The sequence below is a fragment of the Cetorhinus maximus genome, chromosome 1 (assembly GCF_964194155.1).
Source record: "Cetorhinus maximus chromosome 1, sCetMax3.hap1.1, whole genome shotgun sequence".
NCBI lineage: Eukaryota > Metazoa > Chordata > Chondrichthyes > Lamniformes > Cetorhinidae > Cetorhinus > Cetorhinus maximus.
This window is the reverse complement of record NC_135879.1, coordinates 63,183,124-63,189,132: the sequence shown is the minus strand read 5'-3', so window position 1 is coordinate 63,189,132 and position 6,009 is coordinate 63,183,124. Positions and strand designations below refer to the sequence as shown.

General features: G+C 44.0%; 1 pseudogene; it reads right to left on the bottom strand.

The window, feature by feature from the left end:
- Positions 1-4,314: 4,314 nt before the first annotated feature.
- On the bottom strand, positions 4,315-5,185 carry LOC144684363 (nuclear transport factor 2 pseudogene; annotated as a pseudogene).
- Positions 5,186-6,009: the final 824 nt, after the last annotated feature.

The window sequence follows — 6,009 nt, the reverse complement described above, 5'->3', positions numbered from 1 at the left end:
AAATATCCAGTGTTACCATTTAGAAGACATTAGAAAATGTTCACTGACAGTCTCTAGTTTCTTTAAACAATTCTGAGGTTTGAATGTCTAAACTGCATGTTCTGACAGTTCCTCTTTCCCCTGGCCATCCCAGACCAAATCTTCCGGAACCCTTAGAAGATTGGAGCGTATGTCTCTTCAACTAGAGACTGTCTCCCTCCTATATCTAGCTGTGGTAGCTCGCAAAGCCAAGCAGCCTCTTCTCTCTGCTGACCTCACAGAACTGCTGTCTGTCTGTGATATTCACTGATTTCTAAGGAAACCTGTAATCTGATCTCAAAAATGACTGCCTCTGCTCCCTTCTCACATGAATCACATTAACCTTGCATCCAGATAGAAATGCTGATTAGCTATTCTTGACCCCAACTCCCTTTCATCTTAAAATAAATAGTTTACAGCACAACTGTTTACACCCCCATACCTTCTGTGGAAAATATTACTTAACAGTAATGGTGTTATTAAAAGGTTCTGCTTAATTATTCAGGGCTTTTCATTGAAACCTCCCTCCGAACATGAAACATGGTATAGCGTTTCCTAAAGCTTTCAACTCTTTATTGGTTTCTTCAGTTTTCCTGAGCACTTTGGAGAAGATAAAACTGAAGAAAAATATCCAGTGTTACCATTTAGAAGACATTAGAAAATGTTCACTGACAGTCTCTAGTTTCTTTAAACAATTCTGAGGTTTGAATGTATAAACTGCACCCTTCCCATCTGATCCACCAAATCAGGATGGGTGCCATTTTTGCCACCTTAGATTGGACCTCAGATGAGGACCAAGATGACCAGCAACAGCACCATCAGCAACCTGCTGGTCACAGGCCTGTAGTTCCACAGGAGAGAGGGCAGCAGCAGAGAGTGTACCTTTCTAAACCTTCAATTTAGGCACAGCCTTTTAATTCTTTTATAAAAGCAAAATACTGCGGATGCTGGAAATCTGAAACAAAAACAAAAATACCTGGAAAAACTCAGCAGGTCTGACAGCATCTGCGGAGAGGAATACAGTTAACGTTTCGAGTCCATATGACTCTTCATCAGAACTAAGAAATATAGAAATGAGGTGGAATATAAGCTGGTTGAAGTGGGGTGGGACAGGTAGAGCCACATAGCGAGCCAGTGATAGGTGGAGGCAAAGAAGAGATTGCCAAAGATGTCATAGACAAAAGGACAAAGGGGTGTTGACGGTGGTGATATTAGCTGAGGAATGTGCTAATGATGACATTAAAGGTAGAAAGCAGGACGAATAAATGACAGATAGCCCTAGTGGGGGTGGGGTGGGGGGAAGGGATCGAAATATGCTAAAAGGTAGAGATAAAACAATGGATGGAAATACATTTAAAAATAATGGAAATAAGTGGGAAAAACAAAATATATATAAAAAATATATATATAAAAAATGATAAATTATTGGAAAAAGGGGGATCGGAAAGGGGGTGGGGATGGAGGAGAGAGTTCATGATCTAAAGTTGTTGAACTCAATATTAAGTCCGGAAGGCTGTAAAGTGCCTAGTTGGAAGGTGAGGTGCTGTTCCTCCAATTTGCGTTGAGCTTCACTGGAACATTGCAGCAGGCCAAGGACGGACATGTGGGCATGAGAGCAGGGTGGTGTGTTGAAATGGCAAGCGACAGGGAGGTCTGGGTCATGCTTGCGGACAGACTGAAGGTGTTCCACAAAGCGGTCACTCAGTCTGCATTTGGTCTCTCCAATGTAGAGGAGACCGCATCGGGAGCAACAAATGCAATAGACTAAATTGAAGGAAGTGCAAGTGAAATACTGCTTCACTTGAAAGGAGTGTTTGGGCCCTTGGATGGTGAGGAGGGGGTAAGTAAAGGGGCAGGTGTTTCACCTTCTGCGGTTTCATGGGAAGGTGCCGTGGGAGGGGATTGAGGTGTAGGGGGTGATGGAGGAGTGGACCAGGGTGTCCCAGAGGGAATGATCCCTGCGGAATGCCGCCAGGGGGGATGAAGGGAAGATGTGTTTGGTGATGGCATCATGCTGGAGTTGGCGGAAATGGTGGAGGATGATCCTTTGAATACGGAGGCTGGTGGGGTGATAAGTGAGGACAAGAGGGACCCTATCATGGTTCTGGGAGGGAGAGGAAGGTATGAGGGCAGTTGCGCGGGAGATGGGCTGGACATGATTGAGGGCTCTGACAACCACAGTGGGTGGAAAACCTCGGTTACAGAAGAAGGAAGACATGTCAGAGGAACTGTTTTTGAAAGTGGCATCATCAGAACAGATGCGACGGAGGCGAAGGAACTGAGAGAATGGGATGGAGTCCTTACAGGAAGCGGGGTGTGAGGAGCTGTAGTCGAGGTAGCTGTGGTCAGTTCCTTCGCCTCCGTCACATCTGTTCTGATGATGCCACTTTCAAAAACAGTTCCTCTGACATGTCTTCCTTCTTCCGTAACCGAGATTTTCCACCCACTGTGGTTGTCAGGGCCCTCAACCGTGTCCGGCCCATCTCCTGCGGAGCTGCTCTCACACATTCCTCTCCCTCCCAGAACCATGATAGGGTCCCCCTTGTCCTCACTTATCACCCAACCAGCCTCCGCATTCAAAGGATCATCCTCCGTCATTTCCGCCAACTCCAGCATGATGCCATCACCAAATACATCTTCCCTTCACCCCCACAGCGGCATTCCGCAGGGATCGTTCCCTCTGGGACACCCTGGTCCACTCTTCCATCACACCCTACACTTCAACCCCCTCCCACGGCACCTTCCCATGCAACCGCAGAAGGTACAACACCTGCCCCTTTACTTCCCCTCTCCCCAAGGGCCCAAACACTCCTTTCAAGTGAAGCAGCACTTCACTTGCACTTCCCCCAATTTAGTCTATTGCATTCGCTACTCCCAATGCGGTCTCCTCTACATTGGAGAGACCAAACGCAGACTGGGTGACCGCTTTGCGGAACACCTTCGGTCTGTCCACAAGCATGACCCAGACCTCCCTGTCGCTTGCCATTTCAACACACCACCCTGCTCTCATACCCACATGTCCGTCCTTGGCCTGCTGCAATGTTCCAGTGAAGCTCAGCACCAATTGGAGGAACAGCACCTCATCTTCCGACTTGGCACTTTACAGCCTTCCGGACTTAATATTGAGTTCAACAACTTTAGATCATGAACTCTCTTCTCCATCCCCACCCCCTTTCCGATCCCCCTTTTTCCAATAATTTATCATTTTTAATATTTTTTTAATATATATTTTTCTTTTCCCACCTATTTCCATTATTTTTAAACGTATTTCCATCTATTGTTTTATCATTTTAGCCTATTTCAATCCCTTCCCCCCACCCCACCCCCACTAGGGCTATCTGTCACTTATTCGTCCTGCTTTCTACCCTTAATGTCATCATTAGCACATTCCTCAGCTAATATCACCACCGTCAACACTCCTTTGTCCTTTTGTCTATGACATCTTTGGCAATCTCTTCTCTGCCTTCACCTATCACTGGCCCTCTATCCAGCTCTTTCAATTCTTTTCCTGTATTTAGTTTGTAGTGAAGGTTGCACAATTTTAAAATTGATACAATGTCTCTCATTCTGATTGCTGGTATGATTTTGGACGGTAACTAATGTATCCACCTGTCAGCTGGGGTAAACAGAAAAAACAAAGTCTCGTCTGCTCTGCTTGACTTGGATTGGAAAGGTACCTCTGGGCATTGGAATGGGTGCGGGACTAACTACTTCAGGTGTCTGGGACTGCAGAACATCCTGGCTTTAGTGTTGAAGACTTGTGCTCCAGAACTAGTTGTCTCCCTACCCAAACTATTCCAGTACAGCACCTGCCCTGGTAGAGTCCGATGAGACAACACAGGTGGAGATTTACTCTTTATTTAACTCATGCTTTACCTGCCCAGGAGATTTAATGGCACTGTGCAGAATGATCTTTATTCAGTATTTTACCTGTGCTGTAAATGATACATGGGAATTTTTGTTGGGACAATGTAGGGAGTTTTACTCTGTATCTAAACTATGCTTTACATGATCAGGGAGTGTTTGATGAGACCAGTATCAAGGGAACTTTATAAATACTGCCGTTCAAGAAAGGAGGGCAAGAGAAAACAGGGGACAATAGGCCAGTTAGCCTGACATCAGTTGCTGGAAAAATGCTGGAACCTATTATTAAGGAAGTCTTAACAATGTAGTTAGAAAATCATTCTGTGATCAGACCAAGTCAACATGGCTTTATGAAAGGTGAATCATGTTTGACAAATTTATTAGAGTTTTTGAGGGTGTAACTAGTAGGATAGACAAAGGGGAACCAGTAGATTTTTTTCCATCTTAAGAAAAGTACATGGTTTATTGTATCACGAGTCAACAAAACGTTATGAACAAATCAAAAAGTTGGACAGGTAGTTGCTGTTATTTATTTTGATTCTTTGGATTGCTGTAGCGACTTACCAGTACACAGAGGAAAAAAGAAAGTGTGGTATGACTTATCTTCTAAGGCATGCTGGTACAACATACACTGGGGTACTGTCTTGCCCATGTCAGCTAAAGTAACATATTTCCAAACATCATGCACAAATAGCTAAATTCAAGCAAACTGTGATTAGATACTACGCAGATTGCAGATTTTACTGTTGTGTACACAATTGTGTATGATATTTGGAATCTAGTTATTGTGATTAATAGCAAATTAGAAGAGTGGATTTAGGGATGTGCTGGAGGCAGAAGTCTCATCCAAAATTATGCAGTGCTAGCCTTAAGACATCATTGGTGCAGACCCAAGCGTCGTTGATGTTTTTCAGTAGAAATATCTGGTGAGATCCCATTACAGGGTCTTCATCAGCCTGAAGCTGTCCTACTACCATACTCAGGATGCAACTGTCTGGGGTAGGTTGGTGGTCTTGTGCAGTTATGCTGTGCTGTATTTTACGAAATGGAAGGCCAATTATTTTTTCCACAATGGCAGTTTTTCCTTGGAACTGCTGTCCTTCCCAACTTAGGCATGATGCGTCAATATATAATGATCCTAGTTGGCTCCTATCTGCATCAAAAACTTGATAGTAATGTTGTACAAAGCCACTTCCAATCTGCTCCCAGAGAGGCTTGTCACCCATTCTGATCTCACAGGCACCCAGCGCCCCAAACTCCGGCCAATCGCAGTATGGCAACCAACAGCACCAGGCCCCTCCCAGTCCCTATATAGTGTACTTGGATTTCTGAAAGGCATTTGATAAGGTGCCATAAAAAAGGTTAGTACACGAGATAAGGCTCGTGGTGTTGGGGTAATATATTAGCATGGATAGAGGATTGGTTAACTGACAGAAAGCAAAGAGTAGGGATAAACAGGGCATTTTCAAGTTGGCAGGCTGTGACTAGTGGAGTGCCGCATGGATCAGTACTGAGGCCTCAGCTATTTACAATCTATATTAATAAATTAGTTGAAGAGGCAGAGAGTAATGTACCTAATTTGCTGACAATACAAAGTTAGGTGGGAAGTTAAGATGTGAGAAGGATACAAAAAGGCTGCAGAGAGATATGGACAGGTTAAATGAGTAAGTAGCAAGGTGACACATGGAGTATAATGTAGGGAAGTGTGAAGTTTTTCACTTTGCTCGTAAGAATAGAAAAGCAGAATATTTTTTGAAAGCATTGATGTTCAGAGCAACTTGGGTGTACTCATATAAGTTAGTATGCAGCTACAGCAAGAAATTAGGAAGACAAATAGCATGTTGGCCTTTATTTCAAGGGGATTGGGGTATGAGAATAAGTAAGTCTTGCTACAATTGTACAGGTCTTTGGTGAGACCACACCTAGAGTACTGTGCGCAGTTTTGGTCTCCAGATTTAAGGTTGGATATACTTGCATTGGAGACAGTATAGGGAGTGTTCACTAGATTGGTTCCTCAGATGAGAGGGCTGTCCTACAATAACAGGATGAGTAACTTGGGCTTATGCTCTCTGAAGTTTAGAAGAATGATAGGCGATCTCATTAAAACATACAAGGTTCTGAAGGGAC